General features: G+C 43.7%; 1 long non-coding RNA gene across 1 annotated transcript; it reads right to left on the bottom strand.

The window, feature by feature from the left end:
• Positions 1 to 1,556: 1,556 nt before the first annotated feature.
• Positions 1,557 to 12,834, bottom strand: LOC102415377. Its single transcript, XR_327974.3, has 3 exons — positions 12,275 to 12,834; positions 4,127 to 4,317; positions 1,557 to 3,690 (listed from the first exon to the last, which is right to left on the bottom strand). It is a non-coding gene; the product is annotated as an uncharacterized LOC102415377 (long non-coding RNA).
• Positions 12,835 to 17,126: the final 4,292 nt, after the last annotated feature.

The raw sequence follows: 17,126 nt of genomic DNA, 5'->3' as shown, positions 1-17,126 counted from the left end.
GTGGATTTGACTTCTGATTAGGGAGGCAAACCAAAAAAGCAAATTCTGTTTCCTTGATTAACTTGTACAGGATAATTTCCAGGATGCAACAACTGGCTTCCATCCTTGAAATTCAGAATTTATAACTCATAGGTCCTCAGTTGTTGGAGATTTGGTTAAATACAAAATCAAACCTAATTCAGACCATTAATTATGGAGCTCCTGATGTTCTATTCATCTCTGATAGCTGTATTCTCCTGAAGAAAACTGCATTTATAAAAGAGTTATTCGTATTGGCTTGGAAATTCCAAGTTCTTTGGGATTTTACCCAACTCCACAGTTATTAAACCCTATTTTTTCCCCATGTGTTAAGAATGAGGTCCGTTGGGTATTTGCATGGATTCGCTTGGATTACCTTGCATTCAGCATCGTCACAGATAGGCAGATCCATGAACCAGGAGGAGAGAACACACGTTGCTGTTTCTGCCCAGCGTCTGTTTCTTCTCAGGTCATGACCCCCCACCCTAATCCCCACTCGGCCTTGGTCTCGCCAGGACTGTACGTCAGTGTTTCCCCATCCTGTACCATCAGTGGTGACTTGCTGGGCCAACAAGATGCTCTCTCTGCATCGCAGACTCTGCTCCCAGCTGTCCAGGTATCTAAGCATCCCTGGCCCAGGTCTCCAGAGTTGTCTAAAGCCCAGGTCTTTATCATCTCTTCCATCCTGGGAACAAACTGAGGGCTTGGCAGGAAGTCCCTTTTTCCCTTGTTATGCAGAATGGGTTCCTGTTGCTCATAACAGAGAATCCTAGCTAACACATTTAAGGAAATTTGCATTTAAGGGAAACTATTTTAATCTCAGCATCATCTTAATCGATGTCAAGTGACCATCCTCCACCCACCATCTCATGGTGGATCTCTAACTATAGATGGGTCCTCTGTCACTGGGGGTGATCTGCCACCTCCCCCTCAACATCACCCAGCCTTGACTTTTGCATTTGTAAAATGATGATGGTTAAACATCTCATAAAATTAAAACTATTTCCATTTTCTAACCCAACAATGTCACTCTTGGGAATCCAGCCTTCAGAAAGAAAATCACCATGAATTAAGGAGATATATTAAAAGTATCTCCTGTAAGACTGTTTACAGGAAACAACTGGAAACAGAATGAATAACTTATTACAAGGACATGGCTGGACTGTGTATGAAATACTTACACCAAAGGAACACATGCAGCCATGGAAAAAAAGAATGAAAATGCTGTCAAGTGACTTGGAGGAATTTCTACAAGATGAAGAAAGTGTTTAATATGATCTTTTTTGTTAGAACAAATAAAAATAAACAAAAAACTCAAATTGATGAAGTATTTTTTTGAGCAAAGCAGAGCAAAACAACAAAAACAGGCAGTGAGATACCCGTTTTTCATAGACTTGCTGTAACAGCAAGGTGTTTTTTTTTTTTTAATACAAACTGTTTTTCAAACCACAAAGGACTAAGACTTTTATTTATCTTTTTCTTTTAACAAACATTTCTCAAAAAACAAACTGTTCCTACAGAAAAATCTGCCTTGGGGATAACTTAGTGTTCACAGTGCATGTTTCAAAGAAATAACCAACTGTTTCCTAAAGTGTGCATCTGGGTATCTGAGCACTGACTAGGGGCTAAGCTTGCAGACTTCGGTCTTTCTGGTCTTCTGGTATGGACGAAATTGGACTGCAAATCCACATGATCATGGCTGCCTGGCACTCATGTCACAAATGAGCTGTGTCCTTATTTCTGGGTGAAGGGAAGGAACTTATGAATTCTGGTCTTCAGTTCAAGTGAAATATTACAGTTTAACATGATTCAAATGGAGATGTTTGTTACATAGTCTCTTTTAAATCATTGTCAGGACTTGGGTAATTAATTATTTTTCCTTTTTTTGTTTTATAGAACATTTTGCATTGTTCTGTTCTTCAAGCTAATGGAGGAAAAACACCCTGCTGGACATGAGCCACGTTGGACCCACACTCACTGGACTTGGCAAAGGGTGAAGAAATCAGGAGAATGGAGAGAAATTCCACAGGTGGATGGCAATGTGCCACTTCAGCTCCGCCTGGTGCCTGGCATCCCCTCCAGCTGGGACATGGGGACCCTTCTCTAAAGAAACCCAACAGCTTCAGGGAAATATCAAGGCCAGGGAGGTACCAGAGGCCTCAGCTCCCTGCTGATTCCACTTTAAGTCCTGTCCATTGAGAAGGGGTTCCAAGAGACTTGTTAATGTCTCTTGTTTTGTTTTTCTTTTTAGTTGCTTTAATATGCGCATCAGCTACATATTAAAAATAAATATTTTTTTATTTTTTTGGCCACATCAAAGGCTATGTAAGATCTTATTTCCCTGATCAGGGGTTGAACCCACGCCCGCTACACTGTAAGCTTACAGTCCTAACCACTGGACCACCAGAGAAGTCGGAATGTTTCATTCTTAATTGTGAATTAACAACCAACAACCACCAGTAGGGTTTCCTGGATGGCTCAGCAGGTAAAGAATCTGTCTGCAACACAGGAGATGTGGGTTCAGTCCCTGGGTTGGGAATATCCCCTGGAGAAGAAAACGGAAACCCATTTCAATATTCTTGCTTGGAGAATCCCACGGACAGAGGAGCCTGGTGGGCTACAGTCCATGGAGTTGCAGAGATGGACTAAAGAGCAAATTGCCAGAAGTCAAGTCATACACTCAATGATTAAAAAAGTAAAAAGGAGCAAAATAAGAAAATAATAAAGAAATTTAGTAAGAAAATGATAATACACACGTTAGCCTAAAACAGTAAAACTATACTTAAAACCCTTAGAGAAATAAGAGATGATATTTTATTCAAGAAAATTATACCGTAAGGCACAAAGAGGAAACAAGAGCTTTGTACAACAGAATATGTGAGAAATGAAACTAAAAAACTCAGTTGGAAATTCGGAAGATAGAGTAGAGAAAACCTACCAGAAGAAATGAAAATATAACAGTAAAAACCAAAAAACGGGAGAGAAAAAATAAGAAAGTAAGAAAAATAGTGCTTGAGTTGCAATGTCTTCTAAAGAATTTCGTTAGAAGAGAAAGAGTGGGAGTGAGAAAAAGACTCTTTTAAAATGCAGTTTTTTTTGTTTTTTTCAAAGTTGAAGAACATTAGCTTCTGGTTTAAATGCCTCTCCTCCCACTAACCTGATTCCTCAAGACAATGAGCAATAAAGCGAAGAGTCTAAATATACTGCAAGATTAAAACAGGCGCTGACAGCAAGCATACAGGATCAGAATGCTCTAATACTGGAATTGAGAAAGACAGTGGAGACATACCTCCTCAACATCAAAGGAGATCAGTTTCTCTGCCCCAGCAAGGACAGAGAAAATGAACCGCTGAAATGGGTCTCCGGACTCCAGGGAGCTCCGGTTCTCTATGTTTCAGTGCTGGAAGAATCCAGCGAGAGGCAAAGTGAGAGAAAAGAAGTGACTTATTAGAATAGGACCCTTGTGAGGCCTACAGACAGATGGGTGGAGAGGGTGCTGCCCTGAGAACTTGGTGGGCTACAGTCTTATACTCAAAGGGAAGTGGGGAAGGGGAGAAGACCGCCTTTTTCCTCCTTCCTGAGTAGATGTCATGCTCCCCTCATCAGCTCCTCCTCCACGCTGGGTGGGGGTGTTTTCTTGTCCCGAAGTGGTCACGCCAGGACTGTCACGCCCTGGTGGAAATGAACAAAAAGGCAGTCACATATGCTAAAAGTGGTAAATCACTCAGAAAGGAAAAAAGCTCAATATTTTTTTTTTTTTTTTTGGTTGTGCTGCTTGGCATATGGGATCTTAATTCCCCAACAAGGGATAGAAACTGCGACCCCTCTGGTGGAAGCAGAGTCTTAATGCTGGACCACCAGGGAAGCCCCAAAAGCTCAAATCTTGGAGGTCCACTAGCATGTTTAGGGGGTCCACCTGGCAGGGGGTGCAGGTGTTATTTTCTGACTCAGAAATACCAACCGTCCAGTTGCAGATGTCCCCGGCACCCACCTGTCTGTCTTTTTCCCAAGCCCTCCTGTGTCCTGTTCTGGGCTTTGGACCTCAGGGTGGGGGCCCAGCTTGGGAACCTGCTCCAGCTGTTGGAGATAGGTGTCGCCAGAATCACACCTGGGGTCGTCATATCCAAGCTCCCTGACTTCTGGGACGATAGGCTGGCGTCTGTTTGGGGTCCGTGGATCTCTTAGGTCTTGTGAGCAATATGTATCCCTGGCGTGGTAACAAATCGTCTGTGATCATGCTGGTGGATTATGTTCCTGCAGGATACACTAGAGATGCAGGTTCAATCCTGGGAAGATCCCCTAAAGTGAGAAATGGCAACCCACTTCAGTATTCTTGTCTGGAGAATCCCATGGACAGAGGAGACTGGTGGGCTACAGTCCATGGGGTCGCAAAGAGTCAGACATGACTGAGCACCCATGCACACATATTTGGCCTCACGCATAATGATAGCTCAGTTGGTAAAGAATCTGCCTGCAATGCAGGAGACCCTGGTTCATTTCCTGGGTTGGGAAGATCTGCTGGAGGAAGTGGCTACCCACTCTAGTATTCTGGCCTGGAGAATTCTGTGGACTGTATAGTTCATAGAGTTGGAAACGACTAAGTGACTTTGACTTTCACTTCACTTTCATAATTATCAAGTTGGATTCAACACAAAGAGACGGTGAGATGCATAGAAATCATTCATGGCTCCTTCAATCATCCCAGGCTTTTCTTGTCTTTGAGTTCTCACACTTAAATTAGTGTTGGAAACTTTTCATCAAATCATTCCTCAAATATTTGAGGATTAACTATATGCCAGCTCCTACAGGCAGGGGAGTGGTGTTCCCGTCCCCCCAGGGCTTGCTGTGACAGGTACAAGAACAGCTGTGGGATTTTGCAGGACGACCACTGTGGAGCAAAAGGGGTGCAGTGTTTCACCTGCCAAGTCACTGATTAATTACCTGAAAAGTTTTCTCACCTCAGACTCAGAGTGTCTGTGTTTTTCCCTTGTTTATTTTGGCTCCTTTAAAGCTCTGTTGGGATGGTTACACAGTAATCCACATTAATTTTGTGAGGAACAGCTAAGAAAATTTTCCCTTAAAAGAGTTTATCACAAATGCTGGTGAGAAGATGATGACTCAAGTCCTGCACTGGGAAGTCAAGACATCTGACTTCCTGGGTTTTTCAGAAGCAGCTGCAGAGTCTCCTAAAATCAAATAGTTGCTTTTCATTAGATATTCTTTTTATATTATTTATGTACTGAAATGTGTCCCTTTTATTTTAAGCAGTAGAATAGATATCTCCACAGTCTTTAAGAAATAATGGTCAGGGCTGTGGGTTCTGGAAACACTGTGTTTTTCAGATTGTAACAGCTGTGGATGGCAAATTGTCCTTGCCTCTGAGGTGAGCAAACAGTATTCAACTACTTAATCCTATTATCAAAGTGAGTTAACAGGATTCAGTTTAAATAGCACCAGTTCATCATTGTTGGTACAGACCTGAATAATGAATGTGCAGGTCTTCTCATGTCTCTGGCTCTAAGACAAATTCTGCTGGTTTCACATTGTCTAGTGTGATTCTGGGAAACTGATAACCCACGTCCCTATGTTTTTACCTGTGAGTGTGCTTATGTGTGCATGTTGTGACTGGGTGGGACCGTGTGTGCATATGTATGCAAGCACGTATGTGTGCATGTGGGAGCATGTGTGTATGTGTGTGCATGCACATGTCTTGAATGTATGTGAGCATGTGCATGCATGCACATGCATGTGCACGGGGGACGTGTGTGTGTGTGTGTGTGTGTGTGCACATGTATGTGCATGTTGTGTGTTAGGGTAGTGTGTGTGCATGTGTATGCATGCATGTGTGGGATGTGTTTGTTTGTTCAGCATTAAATATACCCCTGACATTTGATTGGCTTTCCTTTTTTCATCTCTTTTAAGATAATGCAAGTCCTATTCCAATAGCCAGCTCTGCTTAGCTGACTAGTGTTTAAACTTATCATAGTTTTTAGGAAGCAAACTGAAATGCAGCTATCCACCAGTCGGTACTGATTCTATGCCAGTATCTTTTTTAGCAAACACTTACTTTATTGTTATTGAAAACCAGTATAATATATGAAGGCACGTTAGATATGCAATGTTTGACTATATAGAAAAAATGAGAGAGAATGAAAATTAAGTCAAGACAAAGTGGAATAATAATAGTTAAAATATAAAAAAGGGATGATCAGTACATTTTATAGGAATTCAGAAGTCACAATCGGAAGTACAACTTACAGAGAAGCAAACACGTGGCCTAGTAACAAATCTGAACTATATTTTTATGTTATCTTGAAATAGTTACAATTAACTTTGTTCCAAAATTATAAATGAGTCAACATGACTAAAAGGTGTTTTGACATTGAGAGTTCTTTTCTAGAGGAAATAAATTTGCCTAATTTTTGACATACTTAAAATAGAATCAGATTTTAAATGAAGTCAGCAATGACTTGGCAGCAGGTTTTGGAAAAGTTTGATCATGTTGTTGAACTAGCTGCAACAAATGAAATATTTTTTATTTTTAAATTAAAAATTAGAGAGTGTATATGAAAAAAATGGGAGACCTGTGTTCAATCCCTGGGTCAGAAAGGAAGGTCCATCCTTTCCTCATCCCTTCCATGAGGGTCCATCCCCATGGAGAGGGGAATGGCAACCCACTTGCCTAGAGAATTCCATGGACAGAGGAGCCTGGCAGGCTAGAGTCCATGAGTTCACTGTTCATCCTTCAAGCAAGTGGTACTATCCAAGGCTCCCTTGTCTTTGGATGCTCACAGCCTGTGTTGAGGTGGGAACCCAGACCCCTTCCCCGCCCTTGCTATCCCTGCTGCGGCTCATCCCCACTTGTCATCCTAACGTACCACCCTTCTCTTCCTGCTGCCACCGCCCTGCCTGACTCTCTGTCTCCCACCTGGCAAATCCCCACAGCCTCCAGGCTGGTTTCCATGCTCAGATCCACCCACCCCAGGACATTTGCTGCAATGCTAGCAGATGAACGAGCTTCTAAAACTCATCCCAAGCATGTTACTCTTCTGCTTAAAATTCTTCAATGGCTCTCGACTGGGCAAACTCTAAAACCCTTCACAGAAACCCTTGATAATCAATTTTCTTCCCCGTCTTGACCCCGCACTAGAGCCAGTGGTCCCCGGGGCCCTTCCTGCTGACCTCATGGGGGTCTCTCAGCTTGGGGACCTCAGCCTGTCACTGGGAGGCTTGCATGACACCCCTGCTCTGTCCCTCTACAGAACCTCACAGCAGGTTTTTTTTTTTTTTCATCTGGTACTGGAGTAGATTATTGTTTCAGTCAGTCAGTCTGAATTTCCTGTTAGAGACTAGACATGGAGCCCTGTGCAAATGGACCATCTCTCACTATGTTGCATTTGTTTTTGTGTAATAATAACACAGTAAATTCTCAAAATTTTTTGTAGATTAATAATATATTTGTGAAAATCTGAGGTCAAAATATTCCCAATATCCTTTCTTCGAGTCATCTGATTATCAATCATCATTTGAGTCACTGCGTTATTTACATGTCATATCTTTTAAAAAAATATGGAGTTTTCTAATAAGAAATCTACATCATGTCATTACAGTGAAGCTTACACAGTGGGAATTACACGGCCTGAGATGATGCCATCTCGACCGTTGGGGAAAAGCACGGATGAAAAGGCAAAAAATAAAAATACACAAAGAATTACCTATGGCGGAGTGTTATAGCTTAGGTTTAAAACCTTAAGTATCAAAGAGTTCTTTTGTAGCTACTGTGCTTTTTCTATCAACTGTATCTCCCCGTCTCCCATCAGACGAGGATGGTGTGAAGATCCTGGTGAGGTGTGTCTCGGCCCCCAGAGTCCATTGGGGTCATATTTAGAACTTGGCCACAGCAGAGACTTGGCGCTCACACCCCCCAGGCCGGCATTCTGCTTGATGGAGCCTGCCAGGTGCCTGATTGCGTGAGCTGGGATGGGATCGCTCAGTGTGACAGTCGGGGGAGATTTCACAGATCACAAGTGTTTGGAGAGCCTAGTCGCAATCCAGCCATGGACACGAGGCCTGCCATGTTCCCACTAAACGGCGGTGGCCTGCCAAGCGGGAGGCCAAGGTCACAGGGCGGCACCGCGCCTTTGGATGACCGCCTTAGAGGAAGAGATGCCTTGAGGCGAACTGCGGGTGGGTACCATTTTTGGAAAAAAAATTTCCAAACTCTTCTTTACCTGATCAGCCAGCAAGCAGAGGGAAATTGGAGTTCAGCATCACTCGGTGGATAATAAGCCTTTAAGTAATGACATTTTTACAGGCCGTCCTCAAAGGAGTCCAATGCCAACTTTGTTGTGAGGCAGATGGTGGGGAAAAAGGTGGATGTGAATCTGATCATTTAGCAGGCAAATTAATTTATGTGACAATAACCAGCCTCCAAATTGGGTTTATTGACTCATTACATTTTCTCCCTATGAAATTTAGTAAAATGCCAAACTCTACATTTTAAAGGAGCTGAAGGTTATTTTCTCATTTTAAAGGGGGCACATTCAACATTTGTTAGGATCTATATTAACAGTATTCCCAGAGCTTCAAGTGAGCTGGTGATTTTTCTGTAGTTTCTTGATAGTATGTGTGTAATAAAATTATGGTGCCTTCAGCAATCCTTAATTAATCTTAGAAATAATCAATTATTTAATTGCTGGATCACTTTATTTAGGAGACCAGGTTATTTTTTAAAACTTAATTCTCCTTTTTAAAAAGTTTGTATTTTACATTGGAGTATAGCCAATTAACAATGTTGTGATAGTTTCAGGTAGACAGCAAAGGGACTCAGCCATACATATGGATGTATCCATTCTCCCCCAAACTCCCCTCCCATTCAGGCTGACCCCTGACATTGAGCCAAGTTCTCTGTGCTATACAGTAGACCCTTGTTGGTTATCCCTTCAAAATAAAAGAAGCCCAAGGTAATTAAAAAAAAATACCAGTAAAAGCTCAAATTATTTTGATAAGTAAAAAAAAAAAAAAGGAGAAAAAATGAAAGGAAAGAAGAGTGAGATGAAATGTTAATATCATTTTTTTCTGCTCCTCGAGTTTGCAAGGTCTGCTTATAATAGAGAGGTTTTCTTATGTGATCTTCTAAAGCCTAAGTTTGAGCAAATTTTCCGGGAGATGGTGAAGGACAGGGAAGCCTGGCATGCTGCAGTCCATGGGGCCACAAAGAGTTGGACATGACTTAGCAACTGAACAACAACAAAAGTCTAAGTAATGAAAAAGAAGGATTTTCTTACTCTAGAAAATCTAGAAGAGAAGCAGTCTATGGTTTGGATGAAACCATGGACTGGGCACCGAGTTCTTCTAACCCAGACCTTGACTCATGGGCTGGCCCTGTAGGACCTCATCAGACGCACTTCTCCGAGGCATCTCTGAAGATGGTGTCTGGGGCCGGCGGCTTTGTGTTGGTCATAGCTGGGGGCTCCTTGGGCAAGTGCTTCAGCACCCCCACCCCAGCCCAGCTGCAGATTCTTGGACTTGCTCTTCTTGAGCTTTAAAAAGCCACATCTTTCCCAGACTTTCTCACTCTACCTTTTGCTTATCTCCTCAAGTCAAGGAATTTTGCTAGAGGTGTCCGTTTTGTTTGCGAGACAAAAGTAATTGGTATGGGAACCATGCTTTTAAATACATCTTTTTTAAAAAATCACATAAATACACTTTCATTGGCACCAACATGAGAAATGTGGATGGATCTAGGCTGCTGAGTGCGTGCTCCCGGTCCTCCAGGGCTGATTCTGGGTGGTGTCTTTGTACTTGTCCACGGGGGTCTGTGGGGCTGAGGCTGCCTGTCTGTTTTCTAAATGTGTAGCCAGTTGCTTCGACGCTGTCTGCTGCCTCGCATGATTCATGTATGCCTGCTCAGTCATGTCCTACTCTTTGTGACTCCATGGACTGTAGCCCGCCAGGCTCCTCTGTCCATGGGATTTTCCAGGCAGGAATACTAGAGTGGGTTGCCATTTCCTTCTCCAGGGAATCTTCCTGACCCAGGGGTAAAACCAGCATCTCCTGACTCTCTTGCATTGGCAGGTGGTTTCTTTACCACTGAGCCACCTGGATTTTGAGCTCTTGGAATGATGCTAAATCACACAACCTTTTCACAGCTGCATAATATTCCAGGTGTGACTGCATCTGTTTTGTGCATCTAGGCCTCTTGGTTTCCTCCCCTGAGAGGAAAGAGAGAGGACACAGTTTCTTTTGGACAGAAACTCTAGCTGCACCATTTTTCTTATGGCGTTAGGCAAGATCTGCCAGCAGACATGGGAAAATAAGCATAATAAAGCATGACTAGGATCAACAATTGCTAATTTGTTTAGAAAGCAGTGTATCCAGCAAACTACTTTTGTAAAATGCTCTGAAGCTGGTCCTCTCAATATGTCCCCTAAAACACACTCCACTGCTCCCTCTCCCCCCAACCCTGGGCCACCTCCTGGGCCAGGGTCTCCCTAGTGGTCCCCTCCCACTGGTCTTCTGCCACTCCCCAGCCTTGAGCAGGACCCCAGACCCTCCTTCCTGGGACATGGGTCTTGGAACCTTGTGGGCAGAGATCATTAATGGCTGTGTTAGCAGTAGGGTTAGGGTGGGCTCTGCACCCCTGCAGTGGTACCTACAGCCCCCACAACCCAGCCCCAACCAGAGCCGGGGCATGGATATCCTGACACGCCTCAACCACCGGCCAGCCATAGGCTCATCCATTGTGTCACTGGCCCTCCCCACATCAGCCCCTCGTGCACAGAAGGAAGTGTCCTGCTGTGTGATCCATGTGGTTCTTCTTGGTTGTGAGATTCAGCCCATCTCAGTATTGATCAAAGAGCAGGAGAGCTCTGTCTGCCATGCCAGCTCTCAGATCAGCTATGTATTTCATCCTCACTTCAACAGTTTAAGATCTTTTGAAGGATTTTGCTTCTGCTTTAAGCATGTGAGTAGGGATGGTTATTGAAATCCCCAAGCTGCCAGGACCTGGCTCGCTTACACCCTGGCACTCTTCACGATGACTGGCAGGAGGTGCTTTGGCCAACAAGGCCTGTTCTAATCAAATGCTTTCATCTGAGATGCAATTCACCATTTCTGAGTGGCAAAGACTCCTTGCCCACAGGATGGACGTACAAAGGAGCAAAGCTGAGCTCTTTTGATACTTCCATCAGGAGGGAAAGAGCCTTCTTCCAGAAAGCCTGCATCCAGTGCTCTTCGGAGCCACTGTCCTAAGACTCAGGGTGACTGGATGGTGCTCCCCCCATCGTGTGGCTTTGGGTCCAGTTGTGGATAAGCCAGCATCACTGCACTGTGATAGAAGATGGCGAGGTCACTCTAGAAGCAGAAAGACTCTAGAGTTCACAAAGGGCAAGAGTAGTGGTAACCAGGGTGAGGAGACCCTGGATGGAGGTTTCAGAACTCTGATGTTTCCTCCACTAGCCTTGCTCCAGCTTCCACGAGGTGGGTGCCCTGCCGCCAGGTGGGCCCAAATCGCCCAGGTAGATGCCAGTACTGGCACAGGTACTCAAGCACCTTCTTTGCTCCAGGACCGTGTGGTTCTGAGTGACAAGCCCCTTCCTACTGTGTCTGCAGCCCCCGTCCTGCCCAGCTGGGTGGTCGAGTGTAGACCTCCAGACATTGTATATAATGCAGGCAAAAGGCCAGCTGAACATGTTCCCAGCAGAGTAAAAATGCTCCACCTGTGATCACTGTGAATCCTGCACACGAACAGATCTCCAGGGAGAGAGGAGAAACCAAAAATACGCCTGCCGGGTTTTTATTCCTCTCGACGTCAGCCAGGAAGTCTCTGCCATGACCCCTGGTAGTGGTGCCTCCACCCCCCATGCTTTCTTCAGCACCTAAGAAGTCTAATCAATCGATTCAAGACAACACACATCTCTCATTGCTTCTCTTCCTGAAGAATCATCAAGAAAGCCTTAGGCCAGGCAGGTTCTATGGCAATAAATCCCCAAACCAGGGAGATTAGGTACCCAGGATACAACAGGATTTTCTGAAATACAGTATGCATAAAATTCCATTTTCCCCATTCATGGAAATAAAAATGGCAGAATTATATGTTTTATATGGGATTGTTCCACTTGGATTTGAGGCCTTCTGGAGAAAGTGGCCTCAGAGTGAAGGCAGGCGTTGCCCCTGGTCCCCTCCCCGAAGGGACATGGCCTGTGCCTGGAAGTGGCCGAGGCGGACAGCCCGGATGCAGGGCTCCAGTCCCTACCTTCCTTCTCAGGGTTGTGGGGATGCTCCGGGGTCATGGGGACGCTCCTGGCTCGCAGAGGCAGGTCCGTCCTTAGCTGAAGCCTTGGCTGCTTCAGAGACATACTGGGCGCATGCCAGGCAGCCTTAGGGAATGAAGGTGAATGTTTTCTTTTCAGCTGAATAGCCAGTAATTTGTTCGTCTTTCTGTCAATATTTAGCAAATTCTTTGGTTCTGCTGTGCTAGATAACACTGAACCAGAATGGAAAGTGGGGATAAAAATCACCCCCTTGAATTAAAACACAAGGGCTTCCTCCAGCAAGCAGCCCTTGAGCCCTGTCCTCCAGCCGCCCGTGAGCAACCAGCTTTGCAGACAGGCTGTGCAGCCGTTGGGGCCTGACTCATGTTCCCAGATTATACGTGATGAGGCTCTAACCGCAGTCCCTGAGAACAGAACTGTGGTTGCAGGTCTTTAAAGAGGCAATCAAGGTGAAATGAGGTCATTGGGTGGGTTCTCATCAACCTGACTGGTATCCTTATAAGAAGAGGAGATGAGGACACAGAAACTCAGACAGGAGCACCCAGAGGGGAGACCGAGTGAAGCCATGGGAGAAGAAGCCCCATGGCTGCCCGCCAGCCACAGACAGGCTTCCCGAGAAACCAGCCCAGCCTACACCCTCAACTCAGGCCTCCAGCCTCCAAAACTATGAGAAATGGATTTGTGTTTTTAAGTCGAACAGGCTGTGCTGTTTTGTTACTCCCACCCCAGGAAACTAACAGAGTGACTCACATGTTTGATTTTTCATTTTTGTTCTGCGTGAACAACAGGTAGTGAATCTGATTCAACCTTACAATCTCTCTTTGTCTAGGAAACTAAGGAGAAAATTTAGGTTTACCCCTGAGTCCTCTTCTCCTACCAAGTATTATATTTTGTGAGAAACCCAGTGAATCAGTCATAATTCTGGGTCCATTCCAAAGTATAAAAGAAAATATTATGATTCATCCACGGTTCTTTAGAAAATAGACATGATGTATACATTCCGGTAAATGAAAGAATGAAACAGTTTCTTAGTTCCAAAAACAACTTCTAACATACGGAAGCAAAACATACAGAGAAAGTGTTTTCCGAAGCAGTCAAATATTTTCCAAGATAAATCAACCCATGTTCATAAATTGGCGTGTAAATACGCTTTGCTCAAACTTCTGCAATTGTTTCTAATGAGGATGATTTCACAAGAGGTTGTAACAGACACTCGAGTGATTATTTCAGCTTTAGAACAGATTACAATCAGAACTTGTGCTTCAAGCTCAAACTTCCAGTCGGAATGTTGGGAGTGCTGGATCCTGAAATAACTCCCTCTCCACTAAGTGTCAATGGCCGGGTCCCGGGGTACCTCTTGATTCAGAAAGCCTAAAAATGACCCAAATGAAATGACTGTTTTCCACATTCCTCTTCTAATGTTATGTGAATTCATAAAAAGAACCAGATGTTGTAGTCATTCATTGTCTAAATAGCTAATGAATGACGAAAGAAGCCTAGGACATTTTTAAAGGTAATTAACAATACCCTAAAAGCTTCTCTTAATGTGTATTCACCTGTGAATGTCAGAGATCAAGGTTTGGGACAGATTAAAGGGATTGGGGTGGGGGGCAAGTTTTTGATTGCTTGCCTTTGAACAAGTAAAAATAAAAACACAGAGTAGCCGATAGCAATTATGACATAAAGTCTTCAGCTGGTCTGAGACACAGGCGAGGGAGGAAGGTCATCTGAGCCGAGGATGTGACCTGAACTTCGGATTCTAATTTTTGCCCAGGCAGTTTTATCAGACTTCTTGTCATGTAATTAAAATAAAGCCCAGGGAGCAAATGAAATGAATGTTCAAACATCCTAGAGCAGAATGTGTCTGTACTGTCTGATTTCTCAGGCTGAATTCAGGGTATATGAGTGTTTATAAAATTATTCTCAAAACTATCGCTGTATCTATCTGAAATATCGCATAACAAAAACAAAATGAGAAGAAATGTCTTCTCGGCACTTTAAAATTTCCTTGGGTTGTACGGATGACCAGTGGCCCATCCCTCCGAGTGTGGAGGGTCCCCGTGGCTGGGCAAGCAGGAGGCCTGATGGCCAGTCCCCAGGGCCTTAGAAGGGCTGAGAAGGGCTGCATCCTTTGGGACTGGCTAGACCCTGCGGTGCCCATGACTTCTCTTCTGTTTATGCCGTCATGTAGAAATGCACTTGGGCACTTTCAAGATAGGGAATCTAAAAAAATTTTTTGATAATTGGGAATCTCCAATGCTTCAGGAAGCTCTTGTGAGATTTCAGAGGTTCAAAAGAGGAGATCCTTTGATGCTGAGATGGGAAAAGCTGTCAGGAAGTGCCCATTGTCACTGTTAAGGCAGACCATTCTGTTTAGAATGTTGGAAACAAAAGCGTGTTAAGACTGGAAACCTTTACTCACAGACATAGAGAATAGACTGTGGTTGCCACAGAGGAGGGCTGGGGGGATGGAGTGAGAGGGTGGGTTAGCAGATGTAAATGTTTATATGTAGGAAGGATAAACAACAAGGTCCTACGGTAGAGCATAGGGAACTGTATTCAACATCCTGTGATAAACCATAACGGAAAAGCATATATTAAAAGAAAACACAAAACAACAAAAAAAAGATTGCAAAGTTTTACAGAGGTGATTAAATTAAAGTAAGTCATGTAGGTGATTAAAGTGAGTCAGTTCAGTTCAGTTCAGTTCAGTTGCTCCAACAAAAAAAGATTGCAAAGTTTTACAGAGGTGATTAAATTAAAGTAAGTCATAAGGTGATTAAAGTGAGTCAGTTCAGTTCAGTTCAGTTCAGTCACTCAGTGGTATCCGACTCTTTGCGACCCCATGAATTGCAGCATGCCAGGCCTCCCTGTCCAGCACCAACTCCTGGAGTTCACCCAGACTCACATCCATCGAGTCAGTGATGCCATCCAGCCATCTCATCCTCTGTCGTCCCCTTCTCCTCCTGCCCCCAATCCCTCCCAGCATCAAAGTCTTTTCCAATGAGTCAACTCTTCACATGAGGTGGCCATAGTACTGGAGTTTCAGCTTTAGCATTATTCCTTCCAAAGAAATCCCAGGGCTGATCTCCTTCAGAATGGACTGGTTGGATCTCCTTGCAGTCCAAGGGACTCTCAAGAGTCTTCTCCAACACCACAGTTCAAAAGCACCAATTCTTCGGCGCTCAGCTTTCCTCACAGTCCAACTCTCACATCCATACATGACCACTGGAAAAACCATAGCCTTGACTAGATGAACCTTTGTTGCCAAAGTAATGTCTCTGCTTTTTAATATGCTATCTAGGTTAAAGTAAGTCAAGAGGTGATTAAATCAAAGTAAGCTCTAATTCAACATAGTAAGAAGAAGAAGAGACACCAGGGGTGCACCTGCAAGAGACCTCACAAGGACACAGTGAACAGCAGAACGTCTGCAAGCCCAGAGGGGCCCCAGAGGAAACAAAGTATGTTAGCCGCTTCAGTCGTGTCTGACTCTTTGTGACCCCATGGACTGTTGCCCGCCAGGTTTCTCTGTCCATGGGAGTCTCCGAGCAAGAATACTGGAGTGGGTTGCCATGCCCTCCTCCAGGGCATCTTCCCAACCGACGGACCGAACCCAGATCTCCTGTGTTGCAGGCAGATTCTTTACCATCTGCAAGCCAAGGAGAGGGGTCTCAGTGGAACCAAACCTGCCCACATTTGAGCTTAGATTGCAACCCCCAAACTGTGAGAAAATGCATTTGTGTTGTTTTGGCTGCCCAATTTGTGGTATTTTGTTATAGCATCTCTAGCTGACTAATACAATAACTGTGGTAATTATCTTTTATCATCAATATCTTTCTCCAAAAAGTCTGAGCCAACACTATCCTAAAAAAAATTTGGTTCTTTTTTACCACTAAAAAAGAACCAAAACAAAATAAGAGAAATCCTGGCATTTTTCCCCCTAGGTGGAAGTTCTGAGAGGGACGGCTCCTCTTTCAGATTATTTTCTCTGTCCTTTTGGGTGAACCTCCAAAAGAACTAACACCTGCTAACTCACTTCTCTGCAAACTGGATGGTATTCCAGGCTTTTGGAGGGTTTACAAACCACCCTCTCGCCTGAGTGCAAACACAGATCCTGTAGGAGTGTGAGCTACTCGAAAAGCTTCAACCTCCTTCATCTTTCTTTTTAAAAAATATTAATATATTAATATTTGATATGTTTGTATTTACTTCAAACTTTTTATTTTGCATTGGGGTATACCTGATTGGCAATGTCATGGTGGTTTCAGGTGAACAGCAAAGGGACTCAGCCCTACATATACGTGTATCCATTGTTATGTACCAGCCTGGATGGGAGAGGGCTTTGGGGGAGAGTGGATACACGTTTATGTCTTTCTTTTTATTTTTATTTATTTATTTATTTTTCTCATTTGTAATTTTAATTGAAGCGTTGCTAATCATTTTTAAAGTCTTTCCTCATAAGCACCACATTTTAATATCTATATCAATTTGGGTGGGAAAGAAACTCCATGAAGAACTCCCCTCCAGAAGGAGACAATGATGTTCACTCCTCCAAACAACCAAATTCAAATTCAAAGTCTACCAAAATGGAAACAAAACAAAACAAACAAACAAAAAAGCCCACACAGAAAAACAGAAACAAAAATATGTCTTTCTTTTTAAATCATTCTCTTTTCAAAGACTCTATCTAGTATGAAGTGTGCCCTTTGCCCTGTGGGACAGCTCCTGAATCATTCAAACTGCTGATAAACATTGTTATTTTTTATTCTGTTCAGTTCTAGAAAATAAGGTGTTGCCTTCTGACTTCATTCTGCCAGATTTCGTCCTTCCATT

Source organism: Bubalus bubalis, chromosome 15 (assembly GCF_019923935.1).
Source record: "Bubalus bubalis isolate 160015118507 breed Murrah chromosome 15, NDDB_SH_1, whole genome shotgun sequence".
Classification (NCBI taxonomy): domain Eukaryota; kingdom Metazoa; phylum Chordata; class Mammalia; order Artiodactyla; family Bovidae; genus Bubalus; species Bubalus bubalis.
Note: the sequence above shows the minus strand (reverse complement) of the source record. Positions and strands in the feature narration are given on the sequence as shown.